This window comes from Macaca fascicularis, chromosome X (assembly GCF_037993035.2).
Source record: "Macaca fascicularis isolate 582-1 chromosome X, T2T-MFA8v1.1".
NCBI classification, from domain to species: domain Eukaryota; kingdom Metazoa; phylum Chordata; class Mammalia; order Primates; family Cercopithecidae; genus Macaca; species Macaca fascicularis.
In genome coordinates this window covers 78,529,376-78,552,000 of record NC_088395.1, presented here as the reverse complement: position 1 = coordinate 78,552,000, position 22,625 = coordinate 78,529,376, and the positions used below count along the sequence as shown (strand labels likewise).

Genomic DNA, 22,625 nt, shown 5'->3' with positions numbered 1-22,625 from the left:
AGGGGAGTCCCTCTTTCTTGCTTTCCACCCTCATTGGGTCCGTCCTGCCCGTGTCTCTGTTAGCTGGCATTGGGGCACCCTCCCATGGGAGCTCTCCACTTCCTACATGAGGTACCAACCAGCGACTGAGGTGTTATCACTGCACCCACACACGGGAGTGCTGAGACATCCCATCCATCCCGTGGAAGATCAGGAGCCTACTGTGGCACCTCCAGCATTCTGAGAGCCCCGACACTCGTCCCTGTGTTTGGGGACGTCCCATTCGTCCCACTCCACGCCCTCCTAGGTGTTAGAATTGAACAACACCTCTTGTAAAAAGTGGATCCCAGCCCCACTTTTGTGCATTCCATCCTTCAGGTATCCTTCACCACTGCCTCCACTCTGTCAATCAGCCCTTTCTCCCTCAAGGAAGAGCATCCCCAATTAATTTGATTCCCAAACAGGTGCATGCAGGGGCACGCACACACATACACACAATAACCTTGAATGGTATCTGCATTTCTATTGTCTTCGTTTGTTCAACGCCCAGTCTCTTGACGATGGGAGCTGGCAGAACCTACACACACCTCCTCATTGGAACCAGAATCTGTGCCCGAGTCCGGGGCCCGCCCAGTCCAGGATTCCAGCTGAAGGAAGTGGGTGACCCCAATTGTCAAGGAGGGTGAAGGCAGAACAGGGAGCTCAAGGAAATCTCGTGTGACCTCGAGAGGCGATCTAGAAGACTGAGCAGGAACATGGAAATATCATGTCCACAAAACCCTGCGGCCTTGGGGATGATTGAACGGTATTTGACCGAAACCCTCAAAGAACAGCCAGGCCTAGCATCCACATTTGCCCTAGAAGCAGCTGGCCATTTTCAAATCAAGGGTATGGAGTCGACTGGCTGCAGAAGGGGCTGTTGGCCACCTATAGCACACTAAGGAGGTGGAAGTCGTTTTCTGTGTAGCTGCCGGTGGGCAGTTTCCACCAAGTTGGCCCACAGGCATAAGAACAGAATCAGCATCCCCACCTCCAACGAAGAGTCCACCCCTCCCTTTTCTTCTGTGCTCCCTGTACCTTCCCTTTTGCTTGGCCACCCACCGGGATGTGGCTTCTGCCTCCACCTGACTACTGAAACTAAGGAGGAGTCCTGACGGGATTTGGCAACTGAGGTTCAAAAGTGAGGCCTAAGAGAGGAGCTGAGTATGCCAAGAGGGTTTCTGGTCCAGATGACCTGACTGTGTGTGTGATGGCACCTGAGGGACATAATGGCTCCAGAAAGAGGACTGGGCCCGTGAAGGGGAGGATGTGCTCCGTCATGTTCCTCAACAGCACGGAAATAACCATGCAGGTTATTTCCTGCATGAAATAACCTCCAGCATCAAGCCATGGGGGAGAGCAAGGAAGGTCATGAAGGAAAGGACAGTGACAGGGCAGAACCAGGACAGTGAACCGCAGGAGGAAAACAGACAGAAACTGGGGTTCTGGAAGGAGGGCATCAGTTCCTGCTGAAGTGGAGGGAGAATAGCGCTGAAGAAGGGGACCTGTGAGACCCCAAAGTAGGAGGAGAAGAGGAGGGACCATGAGCAAGGTGTATAGGGGAAAGGCAGGAAATACTTCTGTGGCCAAGCAGAGCCCCAACAGCACCTAGACCCAGGGCACTATGGTGAGCCTGAGTGCAGGGCTGCTGCTCAGAGGTCGGCCCAGGCGCCCCGCAGGGAGAGGCCCCACCACAGAGCATCAGGGGAACTGTTCTTCAAGCACCAGGAAACTGAGTAGCACCCCGCACCCCTCAACACTCCCAACAATCACAGAGAGGGCAGACAACAAACCATAGAGTATGAGAACGACTTTATCTGAAACTGTTGTGAACTGCATTGGGAAGGGGGCAAATGCAGCAGAAGAGAGGAAGCCCTGGCTGAAGAGGATACGGAGGGAACTCGCTTGGCTGCAACTCCAGGGCTCCAAAGGTGGCAGCTGCTCGTCTTGTAGGAAGATGCTGGCTCCAACCTGTGAAACAGAGCAGGCTCAGGGACGGGCCCCCAGCCAGGGCCAGCCCACAGCCCTCCTAAGCTACCGGGACTGTGGGAAGGGGGATGGTGTGTGCAACACTCACTTCAAAGGTCCTGGAGCTTGTCAGTGAAGAACTGCATGGCCGCTGAAACAAGAGAGGCAGAACTGGGCACTCCAGACCCAGGGAAACAGAAACCCACCTCCCCCCTGTGGGGAACTGCGTAGCTCTGCAACCCAGAACCTCACCAGCCCTGGGACTGACTCACCCACCTGTCACCTGAGTTAAACGTGGAAATGCCTTCTAAGGGGGAAAGTGGTTCTCAGGTGTTGGGCCATCCCAGAACCGTTCATTCAGAACGTGTTTCAAAGACAGATAAGCCAGCCAGCAAGCAAAAACCGTACAAGCTGTACCAGGCGGGAGTTAAAGGAAAACACATGCAGTATCTCTAACCGTCCTAAGAGAAGGAGAGTTCTGGGACTCGTGGACAAAGTATACACAGAGTTCAGATGACACATTGCTGTCTGTGCACATCCCTAGCTGGAAAGACACAGAAGGCTCCAGGGTCAGGCCTGCTTGGTTCTCTTCCCCAGAGGAAATCAGTCCCAGTGACGCCACCTGTACCTGCAGCCGACCCCCGCCCCCCACACCTGCAGAAAGACACTGCTGTCCATCCCTGCCCCAGCCAGGGCTCCGTCATACCTAGCTACTGTGTAAGTTCATCAATTTCCCTCTGCAGCAGGATGCACTAGACCAGCAGACACCGGAGGAAGATAAATGGTTAGTCTCTTCTGGCCTCCTCTCTCCCTGGCCTCCCTCTCTCCCTCAGCCCTTATAGCCCCCATAGCCTGCAGCATGGTGGTGAGGTGGGCTGGCACAGAACCCTCGATGGAAAGGAGGCACCCACTCTCCATGGGGTATGGAAGGTGGAGAGGTCGGGGGTACACCGAAATCAGTTTAACCTGGACATGAATCCCACCATCTAGTGTGGACCTGGATTTCTAGGAGCCACACAAAGCATTATTCAAGGACAGCCCTGGGCTCCTGGGGGCTGCTGCTGCCTTTCCAGTCTTGGGGGATGGACAGGTGGCTGCTAGTCACCTGAAAGAGAACACATAATCCAGCTTCCAAGTCTCCCAATGAGGTGGAAAGGGCCTGGGCCCTTGAGCAGCAGTGGGGCGGGGGGACAGGGGGATGAGCTCCCCTCAACAGCATGGAAATAAACTGCTGGCGTCAAGTCACGGGGGAAAGCAAGGATGCTCAACAGAAAGGACAGTGACAGGGCAGAACCAGGACAATGAACCCCAGGAGGAAAGAGGAGAGAGATCTGGGCTCTGGAAGGAGACTAAGGTGAGGCAGCATCACCCTCTGCTGGCAACACGTTGCCCCTGCTCTGTCCAGCAACTCCAACTCTCCCTCTGGGACTGTTTTCCCTGTTACCCAGTGTGAGCCCATCTTCACCTGTGGCCCCTATCACTGTGGCTCCGTGTTGGACGCCAGCAGCGGGGCAGCCACCGGCAGGCCCTGGGAGGGGCAGTGTGGCTGGGCAGGACTTAACAGAAAAGGGCTCAGTACCGCTGAAAGTCTCCTTCCAGAGTTGGAGTTTGGGGCACTGCTCCAAATCACCCCCCCCCACCACACAAATCCCACTCAGAGAGGACAATGTGGCTTAAAGCCAGCCCTGTCGACACCCCGTTTCCTGTGGGACAGCTGTCCGGGTGGGCAGGGAAGCCTGGGAACAAGGCTGAGGCCCCAGAGGTGACAGAGCCAGAGGTTTCGCCCCCCACCCCTATCAAACCCTCAAGATCACTGGAGGGTGCGGGATGTCTGGGCACAAGGTGTCTCAGGTTCAAGGCCAAGTGCTGTGAGGTTCCTGAACTTGGGGAGCTCTGATATTGGGGTCAGCACTGCTGTACTCTCCATGACACACAGACAGGGAAATCAGCTCTGGTTTGTGTGTGGGAAGCTAAAACAGAAATTTCTGAGTCAGGCTGGCAGTGGGGGTGGATGGTGAGTACACATGGGGAGGGGCTGTGTTAAGGTGGAGACTCCAGAGTAATCTCATTAGCACTTTCTCCCTCAGTCAGCCCCAAGACAGGAGGGCTTGCTTAACAGCTAGGGAAGGAGGAATTGGGAAGCTGATGAGTCTACACACCCAAGCTTTGCACCCCACACATTAAGGAGTCCCCCAAACCAAACCAGCTGCCAGCCCTGCCTTCTATCCCAGCTCCTCTATGGGGGAGGGGGCAGGACAACTGCAGAGTGTCCAGAGTCAGGCCTGGCACACACAAAGTGCTCCTTTTAATGTGTGCCCCTAAGAGGAGGACCCCAATCTGGCATCCTAATGTCCCTGGGCTCCCGATGACAACCCTCGAGCAAGGGATAGAAAGGGCATGGGCAAAGAGGTGTGTGCTGGAAGAGAGGTGGGTTGGGGGAGACAGAGGAGAAAGAGGAGGAGGAGAGCAAGGAGGAAAAGGAGGAGAGCACGAAGAGAACCTACTTACTTGGGCCCTTGGGACCTCATCTCTATTTGGGTCATTATCTTCTCTGGCCGCAGCCTGGGACTCCCTGGTTTTCCTTCCTGGAGGTTTCTTCCCAGGGCTGCTGTGCTTGGGCTCCTTGGATCTTGCGGAGTTCCCCAGGAGCCCCACACCAGACACTGGCGGGAAGCTGGCCGGATCAGGTGGAACTGCTGAGAGTCTCTGCCCCCAGGCAGGAAAGGCTCCCCCCAGGGCCAGTTTGGTTGCACCCCCTAGGAATTTCTTCTCCTGGGCCACCTTCCTTCCCAGAGGGCCCCGGGGTAGGGGCCCTGTAACTGCAGCTCCTGAGCAGCTGGGCCTGATCCCCACCTTTCCCCATACCATACTCTGCATTTTCTTCAAGGAAGACGTGTCCAGCTCTCCCACGGCTGGCCTCTCCATGGCTGGGGTGAGACTGCAGGGAGCAGAGGTCAGGAGAGGGCCTTAAACGTGAAAGTAACTCTGCTTGCGGTGCATACTTGGGCGTCTGCCAAGTGTCTGCTGGCTTCTCAGGACTTCCAGGCTTGGCCTGGCTTCCTTCTTTGGTGCGAATGATCACAGTAATCACAGGTAAGCCGCTGCTCTCATCTGCGGAATCAGAGTCGTGGGTAGACAGCCTGTCGGGGCCTTCCGCGGAGATCGCGGGGATCCGCCCTCAATCTGCTCTTGGAGCCCCTTTCCCGGTTCTACCAGGCTGGTCCTGACCCAGGGCTACTGAGGTGGAGAGGGCCGACGGAGTCCTGCTGCCATTCTCCCGGGCTGGGGCTCAGCGCGCCTCTCCCACTGGAACGGACCTCCAGGTCCACGCGGATGTCAGCGGACCCTTCAGCAGCGGAGCCTTCTGGGCACAGGTGTTCCTGGACGCTAGGCGGCAGCAGGATAGAGCAGGATAGAGGTTCGTCAGCCAGGTAGGACGAGTAGTCCACACTGTCCCCTTTGTCATGGACCGGGGTGCCAGGTCGGCCTTCCTGGCCCCAGAGCACCACTCTTCCCTGCTCTATCATTTCCCTCTCAGGCTCGAAGCTGAAGCCCTCGGGATCTGTAAACCCGCCCTTGCCCTCACAGCTGCGCTTCGTCCCCAAATGGAGGCATCGGCAGTGGCCTTGGCCACGTGGGGCTCTGAGGCTGGCGGTGTGGCGGCCGGCCTGCTTGCCACCCTCTGGGCGGAAACTAAGCCTCGCAAACGGACACCTCATCAGGGGAGTTCCTGGCGGCATTCCAGATAGCCTGGGCTGTGGGGAGACAGTCGTCCTGGTAGCCGAGGGAGGGGAGAGCCAAGCCCAGCCAAACCCAGCCGAGCGGGCCATGAGACAGGAACAGCGAGGCCTTTGGGCCACTGCCGCCCTCACCAAAGTCTGCTCACAATGTCCCTGACCACGCGTGGCTTCTGGGCACCCTCGAGGCCTACGCCTTGCCTTCTCACTGTCCCACGCCTTCTCATCGGTCCACCCACCACCAACCAGCATGCCCCTTGTTGGGAGAGGCCTCTGGGATTTACCCAATCATGAGACAGACTCTTGGATTGCCCGGAGGCCTGTCATTTGACTGAGTGGGTGTGCTTGGGTCCTATCTTGGGGCCAGTGCCCACTGGAGCTCTCCATCCACCTCTTTCTTCCTGTCCTGCCACCTCTGGCTGGGCAGTGAGAGCCATGTCTCTGAGCCCCAGTGTCCCATTTGTAAGGTGAAGGTGGAGGGGAAAGCTGCCCCCAGCTCATCAGCTTGGGAGAGTAAATGTCATGATGCACGCAAAGCACCCAGAGCACAGAGGAGCTGCAAGCCTCCATTCCACACCAAGAGCCAGCCCCTATGGGAACATGGTCAGGGAGGCCCACAGACAAGAAGCAAGGGGTTTAGGGTTGTTTCTGCTAGTGCTGCAAAAATCACCATTGTCGTTTTCCTAGGAGCTCACTGTGCTGAACCTGTAACGGCTTGGGGTAGCACAGACGTGTTGACCATGCTTCCATCCATGAACGTGGGATGTGTCTCCATTTATTTGTCTTCTGTATATTTCATTAGTGTTTGATCAGTTTCAGTACGCACACCTTACACCTCCCTGGATAAGTGTGTTCCAAACAAAGTGTTTTGTTCTTGTCCTGGTATTCTAAATACGTTGGTTTCCCGGGTGTCTTTTCCGGATACTTTGTTGTTGGAGCATAGAAAAGTCAGTGATTTTCGCATGTTGCTTTTCCATTCTGCAAGTTTGCTGACTTTGTCTATTGGTTTTGATCGTTTTTTGGTGCAGTGTACATTAGGGTGTTCTCTATGTGAAATCATGTCATCTGCAAGCAGAGATAATTGAGCTTCTTACTTTCCAATTTAGACTCCTCTTATTCCTTTTTTTACACTACATGATTAAATCGGCATGTGGCTGTGAGTCCCACGTGTGTGTGTGTGCGTGTGTATGAGCGCGTGCGGGCTGGCACCCCTGTATGCCCCAACTTGGAAATCAAATTAATCAGGGGTGCTCTCCCTTGAGGGAGAAAGGCCTGATTCACGGAGTGAAGGCAGTGGTGAAGGATCCCTGAAGGCTCCAGTGCACAAAAGCAGGGCTGGGATCTACCTTAAACAACAGATGTTTTTCAGTTCTAAAACCTAGGAGGGCATGGAGTGGGACAAACTCTTAGAAATAAAAAACTCCAACCTGCCAAACCACCACACCCACGTGCCAATCAACCCTCGTGGGCACAGCCACTTGCCATTTGATCACCTATTCTAAGAAAAATAGGAAGCAAATTGGAAACTAAGAAGCTCAATTATCTCTGCCTGCAGATGACATGATCATACATGGAGAAAACACTAAGGTACACTGCACCCAAAAACGGCCAAAACCAATAAACAAAGCCAGCAAAGTTACAGAGTGCAAAAGCAACGTGAAAATCACTCACATTTCTATGCTGGAACAATAAGGTATACGAAAAAGACACCAGGAAACCAACATATTTAGAATATCAGGGCAAGAACAAAACCCTTTGGAATACGTTTATCCACGGAGGTGAAAAGTGTGCACACTGAAACCAATCAAACACTGATGAAACACGCAGAAGACCAATAAATGCAGACATATCCCGTGTTCATGGACGGGAAGACAGTTAACAGGTAGGTACTACCCAGAGCCGTTACAGATTCAATGTGGTGAGTGCCTAGGAAAATGAGAATAGTGCTTTTCACAGCACTAGCAGAAACAACCCTAAAGCCCCTGCTTCTTGACTATGAGCCTCTCTGCCCATGTTCATATCAGGTGCTGGATCTTGCTGTGGAACAGAGGCTTGCAGTTCCTCTGTGTGACCGGTGCTACTCATGCATCACGAAGAGGGCCGTCACCAGACATTGAATCTGCCAGCACCTTTACCTTGAACTTCCCAGTCTGCAGAACTGTGGGAAACAAACATTTGTTCTTTAAGCCACCCGGTCTATGGTACTTTGTTATAGCAGCCTGAACTGATTAAGATCCTAATCATCAGGGAAATACAAATGAGAATCACAATATCGCATCACACCTGTTCGGGTGACCACTATTAAAAACAACAACAAAAAAAAAAAAAAAAACCAGAAACTAGAACCCTTGTACACTAGTGGGGATGTGAAATGGTGTGTCCACTATTAGAAACAGTATGAAACTTTCTCCAAGATATAAAAATAGAAATACTTAAATATGACCCATCAATCCCACTTCTGAGTATATATCCAGAAGACCTGAAAAAGGATCTTGAATATATATTTGCACACCCATGTTCACGGCAGTATTATTCACAATAGCCTGGAGGTAGAAACAACCTGACTCTCCATGAATGAATGCAGGGATTTTTACAATGCAGCATATACATCCAGTGAAATATTATTTGGCCTTTTAAAAAGGAAAATCCTGTCATATGATACAACATGAATGAAACTTCAGGACATTATGCTAAGTGAAATAAGCCAGTCACAAAAAGAAAATCATTGCATGGTTATACTTATATGAGGTACTTTAAAAAGTCAAACTCTTAGAAACAAAAAGTAAAAGGGTGATTGCCAAAGGCTGTGGAGAGCAGGGGAAAGGGGTGTAGTTGTTCACTGGGTGTAGAGTTTCAGTTTCGGAGGATGAAAAAGTTCTAGAGATCAGTTGCACAATAAGATTCATATAGGGAATACTACTGTACTGTACACTTAAAAATGATTAAGATGATATGTTTTATGTTATTTTTTACCACAATGAAAAAAGTTCTACCTAGAGAAATTAGGTAAGAAAAAAAAAAATCAAAGAGCATCTCAAACTAGAAAGAGAGATGTAAAATTATCTCTATTCACAAACGACACAATTCTGTACATAGAAAATCCGAAAGAATCTAAAAACCATTACTAAAGTTAATGAACAAATTAATGCACAAATTCAACAAGGTTGCAGAGAATAGGATAGATCAAAAGGCAAAAAATATAAAAGTACTGTATGATTCCATTTATATGAGGTACCTAGAGTAATCAAATTCATATCGACAGAAAGTAGAATGCTGTGTGCCAGCATCTGAGTGGGGGAAGAGGAAATGAGGGGGGCGTTATTTCATGGGTACATAGTTTCCATTTGGGAAGATGAAACAACTTGTAGAGATAGACAGTGGTGATGGTTGTACAGCAATGGGGATGTAGTTAACACTACTAAACTGTACGCTTAACAATAGTCAAAACTGTAAACTTCTTTGTAACAAGAAAACAGATTTACTGCTTTTAAGAGAAAAGACACTATTTTGTTCTGAAAAAGACAAGAAAGTTAGCCCGAGTACACATCTGAAATACTCAGAAAAATCCTACTCATATCTTCAGTATGTTCCAATAGCTTGTTTAAACAACACACTAAAAGTTAATAAATATTTTTATAATTCTAAAAGTCTCACAGTTATTGTACAATGCAAATCACCCACACACTACTATTTGGCTCATGCCAATTTTGTGAGGATATGATTTACAAAAGATTTAGCGTTTCTCACAAAACTCACATCAGGAAATATGTATTTACAAAACCAAATACATTATACAAAAAACCATCATGTTATTCAGTAAAAATGTTTTTAAATCGGACGGGCGCGGTGGCTCAAGCCTGTAATCCCAGCACTTTGGGCGGCCGAGGCGGGCGGATCACGAGGTCAGGAGATCGAGACCATCCTGGCTAACACGGTGAAACCCTGTCTCTTCTAAAAAAAAAATACAAAAAACTAGCCGGGCGAAGTGGAAGGCGCCTGTAGTCCCAGCTACTCGGGGGGCTGAGGCAGGAGAATGGCGTAAACCCAGGAGGCAGAGCTTGCAGTGAGCTGAGATCTGGCCACTGCGCTCCAGCCTGGGCGATAGAGTGAGACTCCGTCTCAAAAAAAAAAAAAAAAAAAAAAGTTTTTAAATCATTAAAAAGCTTACTCGACTGTAGTCCAAACTTGGAAAAGAATATTACATTATCACACACCTACTATCTCTACAAAAGTTGCTTACCACATTTATAAAATGTAGCCAGTCAACTGTAAATTGTGTTCAACTATCTCCTAGTGTTACTATGTTTCTGTGCTTGCGGGAATGAATAATGCAATCTGCCTAATTTAAATTAAATTTAAATAATGGCACTTAAAAAATACAGTATCTTAAAAAACCACAATGTAAGAAGTTTTGGTTGCTGGCTTTGAAATGGTGGCATAGGTGCAAGCTCGCTTAACTCCACCTCACAGAAAAAAAAATACATATATATATATAATGCCAAGATTATCACCTGCAATGTCCCTGAACTCAACTATGACGAAGAGTCAGTTGCCAGGGCCACAGAGAAGTGAAAAAACTCCAAGCACACAATAAGAGAATTGGATTTCCACATCTGCAACACCCTCCCCCTGAATCTGCTTGGCACCACATGTGCAGAAAATTTCCCTTGAGCCACAGTTTCTTCACTGGAAAAAGTGATACTGAGGTGACGGTCAGCTTCCACACCATCTTGGGTTCCCTGGCAGGAGAACTGTTCCTGACTCAACCCACGGGAAGCATCGTGAGTGCCTGAGGGGAGAAATGTCCCAGAAGATAGCCAGAGACAAAACAGGGAGGCAGAACTATCATCCTCAGCCCTGGAACCTCTGCTCTGTAACTCAGCCAGAGGAGATGCTAAATCAGAGTGGCTGTTCAGCAGCACCACACTGTTAGTGGGACGTTCCACGGGCCCCTAGGCATGGACCCTTAGCCAGGTCTTCCAAACTGCCAAGATACCACTTTTGGGACCTTCCCCTTTCTGGATGGGCAGCACTCCGATCATTTGCTTGAGATGAGGCAGACTTGGGCTTAAGGAACCGTCTAATGCTGTAAAGGAGTCAGTGGCCTGGCAGAAAAAAATAAGACATCCAACAGGTAAATTACAAAGGATCTCTAAGCAAACATAAAATTTCAGACAAGCCAGACAGAGAAGACTGGAATAAATAATGAATTTTTTCGATATTTTATTTCATTTGTAGCTGTTGTGAAGGAGATTCTTGATTTTTTTTTCGGAGTGTTCACTGTTGGCATATAGAAATGCTAGATTTATGTGTGTTGATTTTCTATCCTGCAAAGTGCTGAATTTGTTCATCAGTTCGAAGAGTTTATTGGTGGAGTCTTAAGGTTTTGCAAATACAAGATCATGTCATCTACAAACAAGTAGAAGGATAATTATCGGAGGCTGGAAAGGGTAGTGAGAGGTGAGGGAGAGGTAAGAATGATTAATGGGCCCCCAAAAAATGATATTTGAATGCACTGTTGGCTTCCCTGGTTTTGAGACTTTCAGACTTGGACTGAACCACTCCAAGCTTCTCCCTTTCCCCAGCTTTCAGTTCTTCCCCATTCAGTATGATACTAGTTGTGGGTCTGTATGTTCCTTCTACACCCAGTTTTGTGAGGGCTTTCACCATGAAGGAATTTTGAATTTTATCTAGTGGTTTTTTTCAGCATTAATTGAAATTATCATATGGTTGTTATCCTTCATTCCGTTGATATGGTGTATCACATTGATTTGCGTATGTTGAACTGTTCTCGGATCCCTGGGATAAATCCCACTTGGTCATGATGATGACTGAACACCTTTCCTGTATGATTTGGAACACAACAAGGTGCCCACGTTCACCACTTTTGCTCACCATGGTACTAGAAATCCTACCTGGAACAATCAGACAAGAGAAAGAAATAAAAGCCATCCAAATTAGAAAGAAAGAAGTCAAATTATCAATGTATTCTTGAATTTGATTTGCTAGTATTTGCTGAAGATTTTTGCATCAATATTCATGAGAGAAATTGGCCTGTAGCTTTCTTTCTTTCTTTTCTTGTTTAATGTGTCTTTGTCTGACTTTTGGTATCAGGGTATTACTGGCCTTGTGGAATGAGTTTGGAAATATTCCCGCCCCATCTGTTTTTCAGAAAAGTTTGAGTAGGATTAGTACTAGTTCTTCTTGAAGTTTTTGTTCTTTTCTGATGTAAGTGCTTTTAGATATAGACTTCTCTCTTAGTACTGCTTTTGGTGTATCCCATAGGTTTGGATATGTTGTGTTTCCATCGTCATTCGTTTCAAGAAATTTTTAAATTTCCTCCTTAGTTTCTCCCCTGACCCACTGGCCATTCAGGAGCATTCTGTTTAATTTCCATGTATTTGCATAGTTTCCAAAATGTCTGTAGTTATTGATCTCTAGTTTTATTCCATTGTGGTCAGAGAAGATGTCTGATGATATTGCAATTTTTGGAATGTTTTAAGATTTGTGACCTCACGTGGTGTATCCTTAAGAATGATCCATGTACCGAGGAAAAGAGCGTGTATTCTGCAGCCGTTGAATGAAAAGTCTTGTAAATATCTATTACATCCATTTGCCCTATAGTGCAGATTAAGACTGATGTTTCTTTGTTGATTTCCTGTCTGGAAGTTCTCTTTAATGCTGAAAGTGGGAAGTTGAAGTCTCCAGCTATTATCGTATTGGGGTCTATCACTCTCTTTAGCTCTAGTAATATTTGTTTTACATATCTCGGTGCTCGAGTGTTGGGTGCATATATATTTACAATTATTTTATCCGCTTACTCAATTGACCACTTTATCACTGTATAATGACCTTCTTTATCTCTTCTTATACTCTCTGTCTTGAAATCTATCTTGTCTGACGTAAGTATAGCTACTGGTTCTCTTTTTTGGTTTCCATTGGCATGGAATATTTCTTTCCTTCTTTTTATTTTCTGTCTATGTTTGTCTTTATAGGCAATGTGTGTTTCTTATAGGAAACAGATCATTGGGTTTTTTAAAAATATTTATTCAGCTACTTTATGTCATTTGACTGGAGAATTTAGTTCATTTACATTCAATGTTACTATCGATAAGTAAGGACTTGCTCCTTCCAATTTGTTATTTCCTTTCTGGTTGTTTTGTAATCTTCTTTTCCTTCTTCTTTTCCTCCTGTCTTCCTTTTACAGAAGATGATCTTCTCTGGTGGTAAAATTTAATTTCTTGCTTTTCATTTTTTATGTATTCATTTTATGTTTTTCCACTTGAGGTTACCATGAGGCTTCCAGATACTACTTTATAACCCATTATTTTAAACTGATGACAACTTAGCACTGATTGTATACACAAACAAACAAGGGAAAAGATAACTTATGAAAATTCAACACTTTAAATTCATCTGCCCACTTTTAAACTTTTGTTGTTTCTCTTTGTGTCTTATTGTACAAAGTCTTGAAAAGTTCTCATAGTTATTAATTTTTTACACAGTGTTTTTCTGTGTGTAGTTCGTTGTTAAAATTTGGTGTTCCTGCAGGGGGAGCAATCAATGGAGGTTTCCATTCCAACTTCTTGCTCCACCCTCCCAACTGCATTCCTCAACTTCACAATTTCAGCTTGATTCCTTTTAAATACTTCAATATCATTGTTAAATTTATCTGATAGATTTCTGAATTCCCTCTGTGTGTTATTTTGAATTTCTTTCACTTGCCTCAAAACAGCTATTTTGAATTACTTGTCTCAAAGGTCACATATCTTTATTCTCCAGGCCTGAACCCTGGTGCCTTCTTTAGCTCATTTGGTGAGGTCATGTTTATCTGGATGGTCTTGATGCTTGTGGATGTTCATCGGCGCCTGGGCATTGAAGAGTTCGGTATTCATTGTAGTCTTTGCAGTCTGGGCTTGTTTGTACCCATCTTTCTTCGGAAGGCTTTCCAGCTATTCAAAGGGAGCTGGGTGTTGTAATCTAAGTTGTATCTGCATTAGGGGTACCCCAAGCCCAGTAACACTGTGGCTCTTGCAGACTTGTAGAGGTACTGCCTTGGTGGTCTTGGATAAGATCCAGAAGAATTCTCTGAATTATCAGACAGAGACTCTTGTTTTCTTCCCTTATTTCTCCCAAACAAACTCTCAATCTCTCTCTCTCTCTCTCTCTCTCTCTCTCTCTCTCTCTCTCTCTCTCTCTGTCTCCGCCCCTCGCCCCTGGCATTTCTTGCTATCGCTCTTGCTCTCATTCTATCTTGCTCTCTCTTGCTCTTGCTCTCTCTCTGTGCCGAGACACCTGGACCTGCAGGTGGGGTGACACAATCCCCCCTGTGGCCACCACCACTGGGGCCTTGCTGGGTCAGACCTGAACCCAGCACTGCACTGGGTCTCGCCCATTACCTTGCTGTAACCAATACCCGACTATTGCCTATGTTTACTCAAGGCTGGAGGACTCTACAATCAGCAGGTGGCAAAGCCAGCCAGGCCTGAGTCCTCTTCCGGAAGGCGAGTTCCCCCAGATCCCAGGTGGGTCCAGAGATGCCCTCCAGGAGCCAGGGACTGGAGTCAAAAACCTTAGAAATCTACCTTGTGCTCTACACTATTGCAGCTAAGCTGCCACTCAAAAGACAAGACAAAGTCCTTCCCACTCTTCCCTACCCTTTCCACAGGCAGAGAAGCCTCTCACTGTGGCCACCTCTACTGCAGGCCCACAGCAAGTATTGCCAGGCTACTGCCTGTGTTCACTTCAGACTGAAGTGTTCCTCAGTCATCTGTGGTGAATACTGCTAGGCCTGGGACTCACCCTTCAGGGCAGTGGGCTCTCCTCTGGCCCACGGGAGGTCCAAAAGTCCCATGCAAGAACCAGGACCTGAACTCAGGGACCCCAAGTGCTCACTTGCTGTTCTGCCCCACTGTGGTCAAGCTGGCACCTAAGGTACAAGACAAGGTCCCCTTTACTCTTCCCTCTGCTATTCTCCCAGAGAAACTGTCTCTGCCCATAGCCACCGCAGCTGGGAATGTGCTGGGTCTCCCCTGAAGCCAGCATGTCTCAGAGTCTCACTCAGGGCCCGTGGTAAACTACCTGGGTATCATTGCAGGTTGCTCAGGGCCCAAGGGCTCTTTAGTCAGCAGGTGATGGATCCTGTCAGGGCTGAGTCCTTCCCTTCAAGGCAGCAGACTCCCTTCTGGCCCAGGGTGTGTCTAGAAATGTCATCCGTGAGCCAGACCCTGAAACGGGGGCCTCAGGACTCTGCCCAGTGCTGTATCCTACTGTGACTGAGTTGGTGTCCAAGACGCAACACAAAGTCTTCTTTATGCTTCCCTCTCCTCTCCTCAAGTGAAGGAAGGAGTCTCTCCTGGAACTCTGAGCTGTGCTGCTGGGGTTGAGGGAGCCGTGGTGCATGCATTCCCTCAGCCACCTTGGCTGGTGTCTCACTAGCTGGTGGGTTCCCTATGTTCTCTGACTCTGAGCCGAGCACAGCACTAGGAGTTGCAGTCCTTGTGGCCTAGACCACCTCTCCAGTTTATTTAGAACCCCAGATCCTGCAGTGGCGAGGCTTCCCAAAACCCAATTCCCAAAATCCAAGTTCCGACCTCTGTGATGTGTAAATCCCCTCTGGCTAGGGCTGGTCTAAATGCTCCCTCTGTGGGCAGGCATCAGCCGACTTCACACCAGTTTTGCTTTCTGCTGTGATAGGGCAGCACTGAGTTCAATGCAAGTCCCATAGGCACTGGGTCATGCTGAACAATCCTTTAATTAAGCAGCAGAAAAACATGCAAAAAATTAATGTGCTAGGAAATTTGATTTGCTAGTACTTTGTTGAGGATTTTTGCTTCTATGTTCCTCAAGCATATGGGCCTATAATTTTCTTGTAGTGTCCTCATCTGGCTTTGGTATTAGGGTAATGTTGGCCTTATAAAATGAGTTTGGAAGTATTCCTTCTTCTTCAGTTTATTGGATGAGTTTGAGAAGGACTGATCTTACTCCTTCTCTAAATGTTTGGTAGAATTCAACAGAAAGCCATCAGTTCCTGGGCTTTCCTTTGATGGGTGACTTTCCACTACTGATTCAATCTCCTCACCCACTTTTTGTCTGTTCAGATTTTTTATTTCTTTATAATTCAGTCTTGGTATGTTGTATGGATAAAAGATATTTATTCATTTCTTCTGGGTTATCCTATTTGTTGGCATACAATTGTTCATAATAGTCTCTTATAATCCTTTTAATTTCTATAGCATTGGTTGTAATGTTTCTGCTTTCATTTCTGCTTTTGGTCAGTCTTTCCTTTTTTTCCCTTAATCTAGCTAAGCATTTGTCAATTTTGTTGATCTTTTCAAAAAACCATCCCAGATTTGTGGCTATTTTCTATTGTTTTCCAAGTCCCCATTTTATTTATTTGTGTTCTGATGTTTATTATTATCTTCCTTCTACTATCTTTGGGCATAAACTCTCTTCTTTTTCTAGTTCTTTGAGGTGTAACATTTGGTTGTTATTTGAAATCTTTCTTGTTTTTTGATGTAAGCAATTATTGCTATAAACTTCCCCTTAAAACTGTGTTTTTCCTGCATTTCTCATGTCTTGGTATGCTGTGAGTCCATTTTCATTTGTCTCAAGATAGTTTTTAATTTCCCTTTTAAGTTGTTCTTTGAACAATTTGTTGTTCTGGAGCATGTTGTTTCATTTGTGTGTATTTGAGAATTTTCTGAAATTCCTCCTGTTATTGATTTCTAAGTTCATAGCATTGTGGTCAGAAAAGATATTTGATATGATTTCAATCTCCTTAAATGTGTTGACTTGTTTTGTGGCCTAACATATAATCTGTCCTGAAGAATGTTCAGTGTGCACTTGAGAAGAATGTGTCTTCTGCTGCTGTTAGGTGGAACATTCTGTATACGTCTGTTATGTCCGTTTGCTTTATAGTGTTCATACCCACTGTTTCCTTATCAATTTTCTCTCTGAATTTCCATTGTTGACAGTGGGATAGTGAAGTCTCCTCCTACTGTTGTATTGCGGTGTATTTCTCTCTCCAGATGTATAATTATTTGCTTTAAATATTTAGGTGCTGTAATGTTGCATGTATTTGTGTTTATAATTATTATAGCCTCTTGATGAACTGACCCCTTTATCATCATATAATGACCTTGTTTGTTTTGTGTTGTAGTTTTTGACTTAAAGTCTATTTTGTCACATACAAATATGTCGACTCTGGCTCTCCTTTGTTTCCTATTTGCATGACATGTGTTTTTCAATCCCTTCACTTTCAGTCTATGTGTGTCCTAAAGGTGCAGTGGGTCTCTCACAGACATCATATGCTTTGGTCTTATTTTTTGTTTGTTTGTTTTTTTTTGTTTTTGTTCTTGTTTACCCCATTCAGCCTCGCTATGTCTTTGACTGGAGAATTTTAATCCATTAACATTCAAGTTAATTCTTGATAGATAAGGACTTACCGTTGCCACTTTGCTTTTTGTTTCTGGTTGTTTTGTGGATTCTTTCTTCCTTTCCTCTTTTGCTGTCTGCCTTCATGATCAAGTGGTTTTCAATAGTGATATGCTGTGATTCTTCACTTTTTATCTTTTGTGTATCTACTATAGATTTCTGTTTTATGAGTACCATGAGGCTTACATAAAATATCTTATGGTTTTAAGAGGCTATTCTGAGCTGATAACAACTTAATTTTGATTACACACAAAATTATAATTATGCTCCCTAACTCTCCTTATATTTTATGATTTGGATGTCACTATTTACATCTTTTTATATTCTGTATCCTTTAACACATTTTTGTAGCTATACTTTTACAAATAGTTTTCTCTTTTAACCTTCATACTAAAGATACAAGTGATTTATACATAACCGTTACGGTAAGAGTATTCTGGGTTTGAACAGGTACTTATTTTACCCATGAATTTTCTTTTTTCATATTTTCTTATTACCAATTGACATCGTTTTCTTGGCCGGGTGCAATGGCTCACGCCTGTAGTCCCAGCACTTGGGGAGGCTGAGGCAGGCTGATCACTTGAGCTGAGGAGTTTGAGATCAGCCTCGGCAACATAGTGAAACACTGTCTCCACAAAAATACAAAGAAAAACAAAATTAGTTGGGCGTGGCAGTGCAGGTTTGCATCCCAGCTTCTTGGGAGGCTCATGTAGGAGGTTTGCTTGAGCCTGGGAAGTCAAGTTTGCAGTGAACCACGATCACAACACTACACTCCAGCCCAGGCGATAGAGTGAGACCCTGTCTCAAAACAAACAAACAAACATACAAAGAAACAAAACCCAAAGAACAAGCAAACTCAATAACCAGATCGTTTTCTCTCAGCTTGAAGAATTCCCTCTAGCATTCCTTGTAATGCAGTGAACTACTTCAGGAAGATTATTTTTAATTCCTTCTTAGAAAGTTTCTAAATCTCTGCTTCTTTAGGGTTAGTCAGTGAAGCATTACTTTGTTCCTTTGGTAGTGTCATGCTTCCCTGATTGATCGTGACCTTTGTGGCTGTGCATTGGCGTCTGTGCATTTAAAGAAGCAGGGACTTGGGCCGGGCTCGGTGGTTCATGCCTGTAATCCCAGCACTTTGGGAGGCAGAGGTGGGCAGATCACTTGAGGTGAGGAGTTTGAGACCAGCCTGGCCAACATGGTGAAACCCCGTCTCTACTAAAAATACAAAAAGTTAGCTGGATGTGGTGGTGGGCACCTGTAATCCCAGCTACTCAAGAGTCTGAAGTAGGAGAATCACTTGAACCCGGGAGGCGGAGATTACAGTGAGCTGAGATTGTGCCATTGCACTCCAGCTGGAGCAACAATAGGGAAAATCCGTCAAAAAAAAGAGAAAAAAGAAAAAGAAAAAAAAGAAGTAGGGACTTACTCCAGTGTTTGATGACTGCTTCTGGCTGGAAAAGCCCTTCACGGTTCGGTCCATCCAGAGATTCTGGGAAGACCATCTGGCATGGTGCTTGGATGGGTTTGCTGCTGGATTTCTTGGGAAAGCTGGCTTGGTGAGCAGGTAGGGTGGACCTGGAACCTGAGTTCATGGATTTGGGCCTGGGTCCTGGTGCCATGGGGACCAATCTGGCTATGGGGGCCAGTCTTGCCCTGGAGTGGGCCTGAAGCCCGAGGCCATGTGGGTCAGACTTGCTCTTGGGCTGTCTGGCGCCTGGGGTGGGCCTGGAGCCTGAATCTGAGAGGGCCAGCCTGGGGTCTGAGGCTAAAGGCGTTAGTGTAGCACTGGACAAGTGTGGAGACTTTAATTCTTGGGGGCTGGCCTGGAAGCTGGCTTTGCAGGTGCTGGCCTGGTGCTTGAGGTCACAGGGGTCAGCCTGGAGCTGGAATGGATACAGAGGCTAGGTCTATGCGTGCCAGCCTGAAGTCTGAAACTATAGAAGCCAGCCTATCATTGAAGCAGACCAGGTCCAGGGTCAGTAGGGATTGTGCTGACACTGGGGAAGATCCGGAAGCTGGGTCCACAAGTCCAGGCCTGAAATCTGGGGCTGTAGAGACCGGTCTGCAGGTGATATCTGCATGTGCCAGCCTGGAGTCTGGGGCTCTGGAGGCTGGCCTGGAGTCTGAGGCTGCAGGGCCAGCCTGGCCCCATGGCAGGCCTGGCGACTCATTCCATGGGTGCCAGCCCAAAGCCTAGGGCTATGAGGCTAGCTTTGCCCCAATGCAGGCCTGGAGGCTTGGTTCATGGGTGCACCCAGAGTCTAGGGCTGAGGGAGCGGCCCGGCCATGGGGCCAGTCTGGAGCCTGGGACAACCAGGGCCTGCCTGGTGATGAGGTGGACCTGGAGCCTGAGTCTATGGGGACTGGACCAGCACTGAGTTGGAGCTGAAGGCAGTGTGCACCGGTGACCTGGAGCCTGGGACTGGAAGGGCAAGCCTGGAGCCTGAGTCTGTGGGGGTCAGCCTATGCTAAATTGATTTACAACAAAAGCGCCAAGGCCATTCATGGGGAAAGAATCGTTTCTTAAAGAAATGGTGCTAGGATAACTGGTTATCCACATGCCAAAGAATGAAGTTGGACCCCTACTTCATACAATATACCATATACAAAAATTAACTCAAAATGAATCAAAAACATAAATGTAAGAGTTAAAATTAATACTTTTAGAACAAAACACAGGGGTAAATCATGTCTTTGTATTTGGCATTGGATTCTTAGAATATGACACCCAAAGCACAGGCAACAAAACTAAAAATGATAAATGGGACTTCACTGAAATTGAAAACTTTTGTGGATCAGTGGACATTATCAAGAAAGTGAAAAGGTGACAGAATGGAAGGAAAACCTTTGCCAATTATATATCTGATCATGTAACATCTGGAATATATTAAAACTTACAAAAAACCATCAAGAAAAGGCAAACCCATTTTTGAAATAAGGAAAGGATTTGAATAGACATGTCTCCAATGAAGATATACAAATAGTCAAGAAATGCATGTAAAGATACTCAACATGATTAGCTCTTAGGAACATGCAAATCAAAACAATAAGGTACTGTTTCACATCTACTAGAATGGCGATACTTTTTTCAAGATGGAAAACAGGAATTGTTGAAGAGGATGTGGAGAAATTAGAACCTTCATACATGGCTGATGGGAATGTAAAATAATTCGGCCACTGTGGAAAACATTTTGGTGATTCCTAAAAATTTAAACATATGATTAACATGTGACTTGAGCATTACACTCCTGGGTATATAGTCAAAAGAACTGAAATCAGGTGCTCAAAGACATACTTGCACATGCATGTTCATAGCAGCATTATTTCAAAAGTCAAAAGTTGAGAATAATCCAAATACCCATCAAGCGATGAATGGATAAACCATCTGTGGTCTATGCGTACACTAAAATGTTATTCAGCCATAAAAAGGAATGAAATACTAATAGATGCTACAATGTGGATGGGCCTTGAAAACATCATGCTAAGGAAAGAAGCCAAGGCCGGGCGCAGTGGCTCACACCTGTAATCCTAGCACTTTGGGAGGACAAGATGGGTGGATCACTTGAGGCCAAGAGTTCGAGACCAGCTGGGCAACCTGGTGAAATCCTGTCTCTACAATAAATACAAAAAATTAGCCAGACATGGTGGTGCATGCCTGTAGTCCCAGCTACTCGGGAGGCTGAGGTGGGAGGATCCTGTGAGCCCAGGAGGTCGAGGCTGCAGTGAGCCTCGTTTCCACCACTGCACTCCAGCCTCAGTGACAGAGGGAGACCGTGTCTCAAGGAAAAAAAAAAAAGAGTGAGAGAAACACGAAGGTCACATATTGTGTGATTTTATTCATATGAAATCTCCAGAATAGGTAAACCCATAAAGACAGAAACTAACTTAGTGGGTGCCTGAGTCCAGGAAGAAGAGGATGGGAAGTAGTTTCTTAATGAGTATGCAAATTTCTATGGAAGTGATGAAAATGTTCCAAACTAGATAGAGGCAGTACTTGCACAACATTATGAAAATACTGAATGCTGCTGGACTGTTCATTCTGAAAGGTTAATGTTATGAAAACTCCTCAAAAAATAAATTTAAAAATTTATTGGCAATACCTCTAAGGTCTATTTCTGGAATCTCTATCTTTTCTGCTGACTTATATCTACCCCATTGCTAATAACACCCTTGTTGTATTTAGTGTAGTATTCTCCTGAGTCTTAGAAGTCAGGTTTGGGAGGCCAAAGCAGGAGGACCACTTGAGCTCAGGAGTTCAAGACCAGCCTGGGCAACATAGTGAGACCTGGGAAACATAGTGAGACTCCATCTCTACAAAAAAATAGATATATTAGTCAGGTGTGGTGGTGCACACCTGAAGTCCCAGCTACTCAGCAGGTTGAGGCGAGAAGATCATTTAGGTCCGGGAGTTAAAGGCTGCAGTGAGCCATGATTGTGTCACTGCACTCCAACCTGGGAACAGAATGAGACTCTGTCTAAAAAAAAAAAGGTAAGTAAACTGATTCCTTCAACTTTATGCTTTTTAACTTTTTTTTTTTTTTTTTTTTTTTTTTTTTTTTTTTTTTTGAGGTGGAGTCTTGCTCTGTCATCCAGGCTGGAGTGCAGTGGCATGATCTCAGCTCACTGCAACCTCCACCTCCCGAGTTCAAGCAATTCTCCTGCGTCAGTCTCCCAAGTAGCTGGGACTACAGACACACACCATCACACCCAGCTAATTTTTGTATTTTTAATAGATACAGGGTTTCACCATGTTGGCCAGGATGGTCTCGATCTCTTGACCTCATGATCAACCCGCCTCGACCTCCCAAAGTGCTGGGATTAGAGGTGTGAGCCACTGCACACTGCCCAAAATTGTTTTAATGATTGTAGTTCTTCTGATTTTTAGTATAATTTTAGAATCATGTTGTGTATGTCTTCAAAAAATCCTACTATCATTTTAATTGTATTGCGTTAAATATATAGATCAATTCATGGAGAACTCATATATTTGTTGAGTGTTTCCGTTTATAAACACAGTACACTCATGTGTATTCCATTCATTTAGGCCTTCCTGGATTTCTTTCATTAGCATTGTGTAATTTTCAGAACGTAGAATTTCTTTGATTCATGCCTAGGTATTTCATTTTTGCAGTTATTGTAAATGTCACTGGTTTTTAAATGTTTTGTTTCTATTTCTATACTTACTTTATATAGAAATACAATTTATTTTTGTGTATTGAGCTAATACGCTTTACCTTTAGTAAACTCGCTTATGAGTTCTAGGAAATTTTTTGTAGATTCCATGGAATTCTAGGCATAGATAATAATGTCATATGTGAATACCAGGCAGTTTGATTTCTTCTTTTCCTATCTGAAAGTCTTTTAATTCTATTTCTTGAATTATTAAAATAGGAAGGACTTCTAAGTATGATGTTGAATAGAAGTGGCAAGAGTAGATATCCTTGTATTGTTCATGAACTTAGGAGG

General features: G+C 45.7%; 1 pseudogene; it reads right to left on the bottom strand.

The window, feature by feature from the left end:
- Nucleotides 1-2,096: 2,096 nt before the first annotated feature.
- The window catches only part of LOC102126125 (uncharacterized protein CXorf49-like), a 39,271-nt pseudogene continuing 18,742 nt past the window's right edge, over nucleotides 2,097-22,625 (bottom strand).